The sequence below is a fragment of the Drosophila miranda genome, assembly GCF_003369915.1.
Source record: "Drosophila miranda strain MSH22 chromosome Y unlocalized genomic scaffold, D.miranda_PacBio2.1 Contig_Y3_pilon, whole genome shotgun sequence".
Taxonomy (NCBI): Eukaryota; Metazoa; Arthropoda; class Insecta; order Diptera; family Drosophilidae; genus Drosophila; species Drosophila miranda.
Window position 1 is genome coordinate 645256 of NW_022881625.1, and position 13412 is coordinate 658667.

A 13412-nucleotide genomic window follows, 5' to 3' on the forward strand; every position below is an offset into this window, starting at 1 on the left:
AAGCTATAATCCAGTGGATGGGTCGGAATAGGTGTCCTGTTCCTCCGCTCAGACATAGACCTCTCCTGTCTTGGCCTCGGGACTGTGTTTGGCGAGGGTTGAGGTAGCACTCGTGGCCGTTGCCGTTGCCGTGGCGCCGCTCTGGGGCAGGGCGATCGTGCCACCGGATGAAGAGTTGTCCACTGTATCCACTGTGGGGGCTCCTGCCGAACGCACCGAGGAGCGCACTGGGGGGTCCTGCAGGTTGAAGCTCAGACTGAAGCTGTTGTTAAGCGAAATGTTGCCGTTGCCGCTGCCGTTCAGGGGCTTCACGGACAGAAGGGCCGTGGTGGTGATGCCGGCGCCGCCGCCCGCACCCGGCCCCACGGTCATGCCGTTGCTGGAGCCACTGTTGCTGTAGCCGTCCTGCTCCTGGGCCAGGTCCACGATGGACAGGGACGAGGGGAAGCGCTGAATGGAGAGCGAGACGGGGATCGTGGTGATGACGTCATTGGGCTCGTAGCCACTGGCCGTTGTCGTGATGGTCGGCAGCTGGGCGTTCGCCGCGATGGGAAGGATGCTCAGGTCCCCGTGGGAATGGTGTACCCGCCGCCAGTGTTACTCGAGCCAAGACCCGCGATTTATTCACAGACACGGACAGAGACAGACGGCACGCAAAGGTTAATTCAATTACTGCCACACTCTCAGAGGCATGTATCTGTATCTGTGGCTGTGGCAAGGGTACAGCAGCTACTTTGTATCTTTTGCCATAGTTCTCTCTCATTGACCCGCGGGGTTAACGAGTAATAGAATCTACCGTTTATTATTGGACATTCCAACGCCAATTTGGAGCGATTCGATTCGATTCGATTCCCTTTCAGAGGCCCGTACAGAAATCTGTGTGGCGCCATTCGCCCCCTGCCCCCTCTCCTTGTCGTGGGATGGATGATCACCTTTTAATTGATTTTCAACACTTTGATCCTTCAGATACTGTATCTATGCACTGATTTCTGCAGAAGATCCGTTACTGCTCACTCGGACCGCCCAAGCGCGACTGCTGGAACACCGTCCGCGGAGCCACCCATTTATGTTGATTCCCCGATGTGGATGCTGGACAGAGTACTCGGGCTTGGGCATGAGTACTCGTGAGTGTATCGTATCAATCGCTCGCTTTGGGGTTCACAATTCTAATTGATCTCCGCTTTCCGCTCTTGGGTAGGTTCCGCCGAAAGAGGCGCTTCAATTTACAATGAGAGCAAAAGAGACATTCTGTAGAGGGTTTTTCTTTTCTTTGCTTTTCTTTTCTTTATTCTTTTTCTTTCATTTGGAGGGTGGAAGGTGCAACAATCTAAAACGGAGGCAGACTCTTGAGCCTCCTGCTGGTGCGCAGCACGAATGGTGCCGGCTGATTTGTACCGGCATTTCCTCCAGCGGGAACGACTTCGGGAGCAGCTACGAGAGCGACTGCGGGAGCGACTCCGACCGACTCGCCTTCATCGTCCGAGCCCCAAGCATTACGCTGTCCAAAGTAGTGCGGGACGCCCGCAGTGTCATCATGTGCCGGGTGCTGCGTTCGCCCAAGGTGTTGCGCACCTTCAGGCAGCTCTTCTGCGACAGGGTTCTTTTTTTTTCGCCCGTACCCAGGGCGAGGACGCGGCGCTGGCACTCGCCGAATGCCACGGCATGGCTGCTGGTGGGCCCGTCGTCCTCATTGCCGGGCCGTTCAAAAATCGTCTCGAGACCGGTGGGCCTCGACTTTGCGATGGTCTGCGATGGGCTGGGCTTCTTGGCCAGGCGGCTGGGACTAAGACTGGGCCTGGCGGCGCTCTGGCTCTTGCTCTTGCAGGCGCGCGGCGGCATATGGCGCCGAACCATAGTCACGGTTGCCACAGATCCTGTATTCCCCGGTATACTCCCGGCTGAAATGAGACGAAATGAGAAATGAGTTACGACTGTCCGATGGCCGCAGAACCGAGTACTTCCTTTATCTTTAGCTTTGCCTTCAAGTTTTTTCTTTGCAGGCATTTCTCGTATCTTTTTCCGGCTTTTCCGTCTCCTGGGTAAACCTTTCGACTTCTCAAACGAGCAACGAGCAACGAGCCTCTTTGGGTTGAGGGCTCTCAGTGCTCCACAGGGGAGGGGCTGAGAGGCTGGGGTGTGAGCCGCCAGCAACCAAGCGCGTTGCTTTATTAATATTTGTGGGCAGTATATGTCTTAATTTAATTTATGTACATTTTTGTGTTTGTTTTACAATTCAACTTTAAACGACACTCAAACACACACTAGTACATTTGATGGCACATTAATTTACAAACATATAATCTGCAGCAACGAAACACACTAGCCAGCAGGGGGGGGAAAGAAAAAGAGAGGGACAAAATATTCGGAGGGAATATATGACGGAGGGACTAAACCTCAGACACGTCTCGACTCCACAACGTTCACGACACGACTTTCCATTTGCAAGTGTGTGTGTGGTGTGAGTCAAGAAAGTGAAGTGGGGCCCCCCTGGAAGAAGGGGTTAAAGAAATGAGATCGAAAATTCAGAAAGTGCAGTGTTGCAACACGTAGTCAATTGAGGAATAGATAAAGAGAAAAGGTAAACAATGCAGGTTCTTTGCGTGGAAAATAAGAGGAAATATACTAAATAACGAGGGGGAACGTTGTGAGTTGCTGCGGACACCGCAACTCTACGGTTATACCCGATACTAAGTCAGTATGGCTCTCCTCCGGCAGACGCCGCTAATATTAAACGACACGACAAAGAGTGCGTGCGAGAGAGACAGAAAATCAGTCTGGGGCGAAATTTGGAGATACACGTTTTATAGTAAGATCTAACAGGAGTGCGGATACCAAATTTGGTTACTCTAGTGTACGATTTCAACGAAAGTACAAAATTGTACGATTAGACCTAGACAAATACCTAACCATAAATAGGTTAAGATTTCCCAGCCACCTAAAGAAATAAACGATAATATGCTCTAAATATAAATATGTGACATGCACTACTGACCTAAATAAATATACAACGGACAGCTGCATGCATTTGTGTACATACACTGTTAAGATATTTACGGCACTATCATAAAACACATTCTGGATGACCTGCATGTGGTCAAATCACACACCATCTGCATGATAACCATTGTGACCGTCATAAATATGACCCTTGGAATATTCCACTGTTGGATTTGTAGTAATTGCTTAGTCCTAAATAGAGATAACACATTTCCCTAGCAATATGATACTCAGAGCTAATTAAACATACCTAAGATCCTAAGTAAACAATCATACTCATAGAAATTGTATATAAACCTTGCATTTTACCAAATAAAATCAGTACGAAAGAAAACTCTGACGTATTCACATCTCCGAAGCCCAATTTGTTCAAGTACCGATTGCGGCGACCATTTGTTACTGGTACATGAACCGGTGGCATACATACATAACATTTTCAGCATACGATTGTCATATTGACAATCACCAGAATCAAGTGAATCTACATCAACAGATTCATTTGATTTACTCATTTGGTGACCCCGACGTGATGAATTGACATTCACCACAAAATCAAGTGAATCTACATCAACAGATTCATTTGATTTACTCATTTGGTGACCCCCGACTTTTGGACACTTAACCGTTCATCTGGATTTTGTTCCCGATTTGGAACTTGGATTTAGTTGGAAAATCCTACATAATTGGTCAACTTGGCGACCAATTTACATACATACAACAACACTCACAGTTGTGATTTAAAACCTTCGGTGAAGGAAAACTTAATTGGAGTTATTTGGATCTAACTCAACCATCACAGTCAACTTGGCGACTAAGGTTGAATTGGAAATAAGAATTCCAGTGTCATAAATATTTATTGAGATACTTTGACCATCTTCGTGGTTGTGAGTAGAGGCACAACCAGTCATAGTGACAAACAAATTACCTCCATCGGGTCAAAGTATTAAAATAAATAAAATAAAATGGCATCATCAAGCATTAATGTTATGCTAGACAGGCAGCTTGCCACAGGCGAAGAGATTCAGAGCCTGGTACGAAATTATAAAAAGGATTCTGCTGAAAGGAAGCAGAAACCAGAATATTTTAAATCCCGCATTGAGAACATATCAAAGCTCTGGGACGCATTTTCAATGGAGGAATGTAATATCAAAAAAATAACTCAAAACTCAAAAATTGAGCACAGTTATTTCTCTAACGAATATTTCAAACACACAAAAGAGTTGGTCGTCAGATATAAAGACGAATTTACAAAGCAGTTAGCTGCACTAGAAATGGATATAGATACAGGATCCATTACATCTATGGAGAGTGAGCCTGAAATAGAGCCCATGATCCGAGAACAAAAGGTGCTGCTTGAAAGTCTAGAGCGCATCATGAACAGAATGACGAATGAGACGCGAAAGGACTTCAAACCAATAATAATCAAATATTGGGATGAGATTAGAGCGATCCATATTCAAATTTATAAAAAATGCATTGATCCTGTGAAAATGGGATATAACATTAACAATTACATTGCAGCTGAAGATGCAGTATTAACAGTCCAAACAATGACTGAAGCAGACGCTGTTCAACAAATTATCGCTGCTCCACATATGCATAATACATTACCCCTGCCTAAGGTTGCTATCCCTAAATTTGATGGTGACTACTTAAAATGGCAACAATTTCATGACATTTTTAAGCAAATGATTCATGAAGCATCGGTACCCGTCATTCAGAAGATGTGGTATTTAAAAACCAATGTTACGGGAGAAGCGGAAAATTTAATACGCCATCTTTCGCTAACAGAAAATAATTACACAACGGCATGGAACATGCTTCAAGAGCGTTTCAGCAACAAAAGAGTGCTTAGTAACGCATTAATTCAAAAATTATTGGATCAACCAAGCACTTCCAATGATGCAAAGTCCATTAAGGCTTTGCACGATAATGTAAAGGAAACATTATTAGCACTCAATAACATAAATATAGAGACAGCTGGATGGGATCCGATTCTTCTATGTATTTTGACAAAAAAGTTAGATCGTCAGACTCACACTTTGTATGAACAATCCATACAAAGTACAAAGAAATTACAGCCTTTGAGCGAATTAATGAAATTTCTCGAACAAAGGTTCCTTACCTTGGAAGCCATTGGATGGGAAAAAACAAAGAAACCCATCACATGTGCCTCAGCAGGAACTGAAAGTCAGTATGTCTGCTATTTTTGTGAAAAGCCAAATCACGCTATTTACAAATGCACGCAGTTTTTAAAAAAAACTGTCGCAGAGAGGTTAAATTGGGTTCAAAAGAACCAACTTTGCGTCAAATGTTTCAAACGCGATCACACTGCAAAGAATTGCCAAAGAAGAGATTGTGTTAAGTGCAATAAAGGACACAACACTCTACTACATTTGGAAATCAAGTCTGAAGCCAAAACTGCAGCATCAGCAAATAGTAGTCAAAACACTTATGTATTACTAGCTACTGCTCTTGTTACAATAAAAGGCAACAATGGACAAATGGGTGAATTTAGAGCCCTACTTGATTCAGGCTCTCAAGTCAATGTGATTTCTGAAAGAGCATTGAAAATATTAGATCTGAAAGTCACAAAATCAGAACTACAAATAAATGGAATTGGCGGACGAACACAAACGTCAAAAGCAAGAGTCAATGTTATGCTTACTTCACAAGATAACAAGTTTAATACAAGACTAGAAGCAATAGTATTGACACACATAGTGGCAGATCAACCAGCACAGTCAATTGATACGTCTCGTTGGAAGCTTCCGAAAAATATCACTTTGGCGGATCCCAACTTTGACAAGACTGGAAGAATAGACATACTATTGGGAGCAGAACATTACTTCGAAATCATGCAAGACAAGCATGTATCAATTGGAAAAGGATTACCCAGGCTACAGGAAACGAAACTAGGCTGGATAGTGGCTGGCAAGCTAAGACAGGAGTCAAAGAGCCAAAGCACGTGTGCAGTTTTGACTGAGGAGGACAAGGTGGATCAGCAAATCTCCAAGTTTTGGGAATTGGATTCATTCCCGAGCAACACACCATGCTTATCCCCTCTAGAGAAGCGATGTGAGCAATATTTTTCTCAAAATATTCAAATGGCATGTGACAAGAAATTCATTGTCAGACTTCCATTTTTGGAAGATGCTTCTTCCCTAGGGGAGAGCCGTGATTTGGCTACACGTCGACTTTTTTGCCTGGAAAAACGACTGTCACGAGATCCGGAAACCAAGGCAAGCTATGTGCAATTCATGAAAGAATATGAGGCACTTGGGCATATGAAGGAAATGCACACTAAGGAAATAGCACGATCACGTTATTTTATTCCACATCACTGTGTGATGAAACCTGACAGCTCTACAACAAAATTGAGAGTTGTCTTTGATGCTTCTGCTGTTACGTCGTCCGGCAAATCACTCAACGATTTGATGCATAAAGGTCCGACTGTGCAAAGTTCGATATTTTCAATATTGCTTCGATTCCGGATGCACAAATATGTATTTACGGCAGACATCGAAAAAATGTATCGTCAGATCTGGGTCAATCCTGAGGACCAGTACTATCAAACAATTGTATGGCGAAATGATCCATCAGAAGATGTGAGATATTACAGACTCAAAACTGTAACATACGGAACTAAGGCAGCTCCATATTTAGCCACAAAATGCCTACAATATCTTGCTCAAAAGGGCAAGAGAGAATACCCGGCTGGAGCTGATGCACTAGAAAAGGATTTCTATGTGGATGATTGCTTAACAGGAGCAGATTCCATACCAGAGGCCCTCCAGAAACAGAAGGAACTTAACCAACTCCTACAAAATTCTGGATTTAAGCTGAGAAAATGGTGCACAAACAACGTGCACATACTACAGAACATTCCGAAGGAAGACATGATTCCAAATGTACAACTGGAGGATACCACTTATGAAGACTGCAGCGTGAAGACCCTGGGAATAACGTGGATGCCTAAATCCGACCATTTCTGTGGAAAAACGGAGATTGCCACTAAGGAAACAATATCCAGAAGAGATGTCGTATCCGAAATTTTTAGGATCTTCGATCCGCTTGGATTGTTTTCACCTGTTGTGATGAAAGCAAAAATCTTTATGCAGCATCTCACAAAGGAAGGTTTTGACTACAAAGAAGCGCTTCCACTTCATCTCCAGGAGGAATGGAAAAGGTACAGGGAGGAGTTAAAATTATTAAACTCCATACAAGTACCACGTCATATATTCCAAGGACAAAGTCCGATATCATCAGAGATACATACCTTTGTTGACGCATCGGAGAAAGCATTTGGAGCTGCAGTATATATCCGAGCAATACATAAGGATAAGCGGGCAACGATTCAATTGCTATGTGCCAAATCACATTTAGCGCCCATCAATGCATTAACATTACCCCGTTTGGAACTAAAAGCGGCGGTGTTAGGTGCTCAATTGACAGCAAAAGTAAAGGAAGAGTTATCAATGGAAGATGCATCAACCTTCTTTTGGTCTGACTCAAGGATCGTATTATCATGGATTAACTGCTCGTCATCCATCCGAAACAAATTCGTAGCTACAAGAATAGCTACGATTCAAGAATTGACGATACAAAGACAGTGGAGGCATGTCTCATCCGAAAATAATGCAGCAGATGTACTCTCCAGAGGAATGACGGCGACGAAGTTCATAAAACATAGCATGTGGTTTTATGGACCACTATTTTTACACGGCCCAACATCTACATGGCCACCACCATTTGTGGCTACAAAAGAGGAGTTGATCAGTGCAAATCCCCAAAAGATTGGTCAGTCATCAATTATGACTATCACTCAGGAGGATGACCTAATCTACAAAATAAAGCACAACAACTCATACAACAAGCTATTGAGAATAGTAGCTTACATGATGCGTTTTCGAGGAAAGAAAACGCACACAAGCAAGACTGTCCAAGTCAATGAGATGAAAGAAGCTCAGAAAATTGTCATTCGTTACATACAACAGAATGACTTCAAAGAAGACATACGTCATTTAACAAAACATAAGGAAACACAAAAGGGAAGTTCGATTAACTCTCTAACACCATTCATGGATCAGGAGGGAATCTTACGAGTAGGTGGTCGACTGGAAGCGGCAAACATTTCATTTGACGCCAAACACCCAATGCTCCTGCCCTACAACGATCCAATTGTGAAGTTGATCCTTGGTAAGATACACAAGGAAAACATGCATTGCGGCCCCCAGGCATTGCTGACAGCATCACGACAACAGTACTGGATACTCAAAGGAAAAAACATGGCCAGAAGTATTGTGCAGAACTGCGTGAAATGCACTAGAGCCAAGCCTAAGCTACTAGAACAAATCATGGGAAATCTGCCACCTCTTCGAGTCACCCAAGCACGGCCATTCCTCAATTCTGGTGTTGACTACTGTGGACCATTCAAAATCCACTATAAAATTCGAGGAAAGAAGCCTAATACAGCGTACATAGCTATATTTTGTTGTTTCGCGACTAAAGCAGTACATCTGGAGCTTGTCAGTGATCTCACCACAGAAGCATTTTTAGCGGCACTTCGGCGGTTCATCTCTCGTCGAGGAAAATGTCAAGTGCTCCATTGCGACAATGCTACGAATTTCGTAGGAGCCAGGAACAAACTTCAAGAATTAGAAGAAGCCATATTCTCGGAAAAGGCAAAAGAACATATTGTACAAGAGTGCAACAACAAAGGGGTACAGTTTAAATTTATACCTCCTCGCGCACCACACTTCGGCGGCTTATGGGAAGCTGCAGTAAAATCTGCCAAACATCTCCTCTTAAAAAATGTGACGACGGCAAATCTAACTTATGAGGAGTTAGAAACGGTTATAGTCGAAATAGAGGCCATACTAAACTCTCGACCATTAACACCGATATCTGACAACCCAAACGACGTAACAGCACTAACGCCAGGGCATTTCCTGATAGGAGAGCCGTTAACCGCACAAGCTGACAGTGAGCCATCCCAGCAGCCAAAGACGCTAGGAAATCGATGGCAAGCAGTGTCAAAGTTGAAGCACTCATTCTGGACACAATGGTCCAATGAATATCTTCAGCAGTTGCAACAGCGTCAAAAGTGGAGGAAGTCTTCGGCTAACATTAAGGAAGGAACATTAGTAATACTAAAGGAAGACAATACACCAGTATTACAATGGCCACTAGGAAGAATCATTCGATTGTTTCATGGCAAGGACAATTTTGTACGAGTGGTGGAAGTAAAAACGGCAAAGGGGATTTTCAAACGAGAGATCCAACATGTAGCTCCACTATTCAACGAAGAGGAACCCACACATAAACATCCGATAGATGATCCATCAGAAAACGAAGAATCATCCGAGGACAGACAGCCTAGGAAAAGGACACAGCCGAATAAATTGTCGTTAACCATGACAATGTTTGTAATGTTGTTGCTGGTACCGTTAGCGATGGCACAGTCAATCAACATAACCCAGTTTGGATCAAAACCGGGTATATACTTTGAAAGAGTAGGAACCAGCCAACTTGCGACAACTGATTGGACCATCATTGTCTATTACAATTTAAAGCCCTATTGGAAAGACATGAACACATTCACCATGGGGACTACAAAAATTGGACATCTATGCACACAACTTCAACTAGTAGACGCATGCACCAGTATGTATCAGCACTTCAAACATATAGAAGAGGACCTGCAAGCTGAAAATACACTAATAGCAAGAACACGGAGGCAAAGGGCACCGCTGGACATCATTGGAAACATCGCAAGCAGTCTATTTGGCGTATTAGATTCAACATATGCCCGAGAAATGTCGGAAACTATAGCAAAGGTTAAGGATAACGAAGATCACCTATTAACCTTGCTTAAAAATCAAACATCATTGATTGACTCTACAATCAATGTGATAAAACGGGATGAAATCTCAAATTCCAAACGATTAAGTCGAATTGAGGATTTCATCACCGAGTCAAAGGGAAGGGCTGATCATTTTAGCGCCTTTCAATGGTACACTACGTTGTCTACTCAGTTGACTCTATTATCTGCAAATCTTCAACGAATGCAAGCAGAGATCATCAATGTCCTGACAGATATCCGACACAATACAATTAGCCCTATGCTAATATCCCCCCGACAACTTAAGGAACAACTGGAGCAGATACGGGATCATTTAAGGCCAGGACAAGCACTTCCAGTAACTCCCGACAATATGCTCATGGTGTACCAGATGATGAAAGCAGAAGGCACTATAATAGAGGATCATGCAATTATCAAGGTTACATTTCCATTAGTCTCAATAAACGAACTGGAAATATACAAATTGACAGCGATTCCGGTGCCAAATAAAAATGGGATAAGCATGTTTGAAATAAAAACACCATATATGGCAATCAATAGTCACCGAGACGAATTCGTTGAACTATCAGAGACTGAATTCAAAAACTGTCATCAAAGAGCAAACAATGACTTTGTTTGCTATAATAAACAAACAATGTTCTCAGCCGAAACAAGTTGTGAATTACAAATGTTTCACAACAAAACGGACTCTTCATGTCACCTAGTCAACACAAAAAAATCATTTTTATGGTTGAGCATGCATAAAAGAAATCGATGGATTTTTGCAACAAAGTCATCATTAAAGCTATCAGCGGTATGTGCAGATGGCATTTCGGATATTAAGCTACAACACTCAGGAATATTGATCGCCGAACCTGGATGCATCATTCGGAATTCGCTAATGACTGTCACAAGTCAGAGCACATTGGAAACTACTCTGCAGTTATCATACGCTCGGTTTGGAGATAGTGATCTCAACGAAACATCAACTGAACGTTCTACAAAGAAGGTTTCAAGGAACAATGAAAAACTGAACTACGAGGAGCTGTATCAAATGGAAACGAATCTGCTACCACCTAAAGGTTTCAAGTTACCCCACAATCTTGAAACCATTGATCATCATCATATTGCCATCTACATTGCACTGCTCTTCATCATGATCATTGTAATGATTCATCTGGTTAAAAGGTGGTACACAACAAGACTCCCTTCTCAGCAGAGACATACACTTAGCTCATCAGCTAGTGAAGAAAACGCACCAAGGCATCCGTTCACAATCAATATTGATGATGGTTGAGCATACTATGTTCAACGGCCGGGAGGATGTACGATTTCAACGAAAGTACAAAATTGTACGATTAGACCTAGACAAATAGCTAACCATAAATAGGTTAAGATTTCCCAGCCACCTAAAGAAATAAACGATAATATGCTCTAAATATAAATATGTGACATGCACTACTGACCTAAATAAATATACAACGGACAGCTGCATGCATTTGTGTACATACACTGTTAAGATATTTACGGCACTATCATAAAACACATTCTGGATGACCTGCATGTGGTCAAATCACACACCATCTGCATGATAACCATTGTGACCGTCATAAATATGACCCTTGGAATATTCCACTGTTGGATTTGTAGTAATTGCTTAGTCCTAAATAGAGATAACACATTTCCCTAGCAATATGATACTCAGAGCTAATTAAACATACCTAAGATCCTAAGTAAACAATCATACTCATAGAAATTGTATATAAACCTTGCATTTTACCAAATAAAATCAGTACGAAAGAAAACTCTGACGTATTCACATCTCCGAAGCCCAATTTGTTCAAGTACCGATTGCGGCGACCATTTGTTACTGGTACATGAACCGGTGGCATACATACATAACATTTTCAGCATACGATTGTCATATTGACAATCACCAGAATCAAGTGAATCTACATCAACAGATTCATTTGATTTACTCATCTAGCCTTAATAGTCTCTGAGATTTTTTAATATCCCCAGATTTTCGTCCTTTGCGGGGGCGGAAGGGGGTGTGGCGAAATTTTGAAACAAACTCGTCTCGGTCCGATATATTAGGAGTGTGGATACCAAATTTGGTTGCTCTAGTTTTTGTAGTCTGTGAGATCTAGGCGCTAATGTTTTACTCTAAGCAAATCCGCCTATGCTACGTGTGTGTTAGAGAGAGACAGGGCGAGAAAAAATGAAATTGTTTTCTTGATGCTGGCTATAATAATTATACGATCCAATTCAGATTCCGCTGTCTTAAAGATATGGTTATTCTCTACAATTCTACGTTTTTGGTTTTCTCATATCTTTAAAATTGTGGATGCCACAGATTTTCGTCCTTTGTGGGGGCGGAAGTGGGCGGGGCGAAGTTTTGAAATATTTTTGTAGCAGTGACATATCACAGAAGTCTGGATCCAAAACATCGTTGCTCTAGCTCTTATAGTCTTTGAGCACTAGGCGCTGAAGGGGACGGACAGACGGACGGACGGACAGACATGGCTCAATCGACTCGGCTATTGATGCTGATCAAGAATATATATACTTTATGGGGTCGGAAACGATTCCTTCTGGACGTTACACACATCCACTTTTACCACAAATCTAATATACCCCAATACTCATTTTGAGTATCGGGTATAAAAAGAGACAAGCACTTGCAGAAATAACAATACAGATAAGTAGTAGACTGGAGTGAAGACGACGGAAAAACAGGTAATAAAAGAGATACTACACTGGAACAAAGACGAGACAAAACAGGTACAATTGATTTACGTTTACAATATTACAATAAACATAACAATTTAAAATAATGTCTATATCTTTTTCTATAATTACAGGGAAGACAAGAAACAGCGGAGCATCGGCCGGCATAGCAAAACACAATGCTTGTAAAGACATTGCGTTGCATACCGGCCGACCCCGTCGTCCCCCTGGTCGTCGAAATTGGCGTCGTCCGAAGTCGTCAGAAGTAGGTGCAATTAGCACCTCGTCGTCGTTGTGGCTGTGGCTGCCCTCTTGGAGAACCAGTGGCACTGGTCCGGCCACCAGCTGGGAGCCAGGAGTAGACGGCACACATATTACTGTGGCGACACGGGTCCGGCCGCCAAAGTGAAATGGATGTGAGTGTGTGTGTGCGTCGGCAATTGTGGCCCTAATGTAGAGCGAGTGGCACTGGTCCGGCCACCAACTAAGGACGATGGCGGACACGACACACCGAGTTATGTGTCCGGCCGCCCAAGTGTAATGGGTGTTTGTGTGTGTGTGTCTGTTTTTGGCTATTCTAGCAATCACCAACGCACTGCATTCGATTTGAATTTGTCAGGCCGTATGATTTTGCAAGTGTGTAAGGCAGCATTTTTATTCGTTTATGTTTTATTTAATGGCTTTGATGGCGGCAGCGTCCGTTGTTCATTTTTGTTGTGGCATGCGAGTGATATGCATACCTGCCCCGTATGATAAAGATTTTCGCCGTAATGTTTAGACCGATAGTGTCCCGTGAGTGCTATCCGGCGATTGCCTAAGCGCTCTCGGCGATACGCGTCGG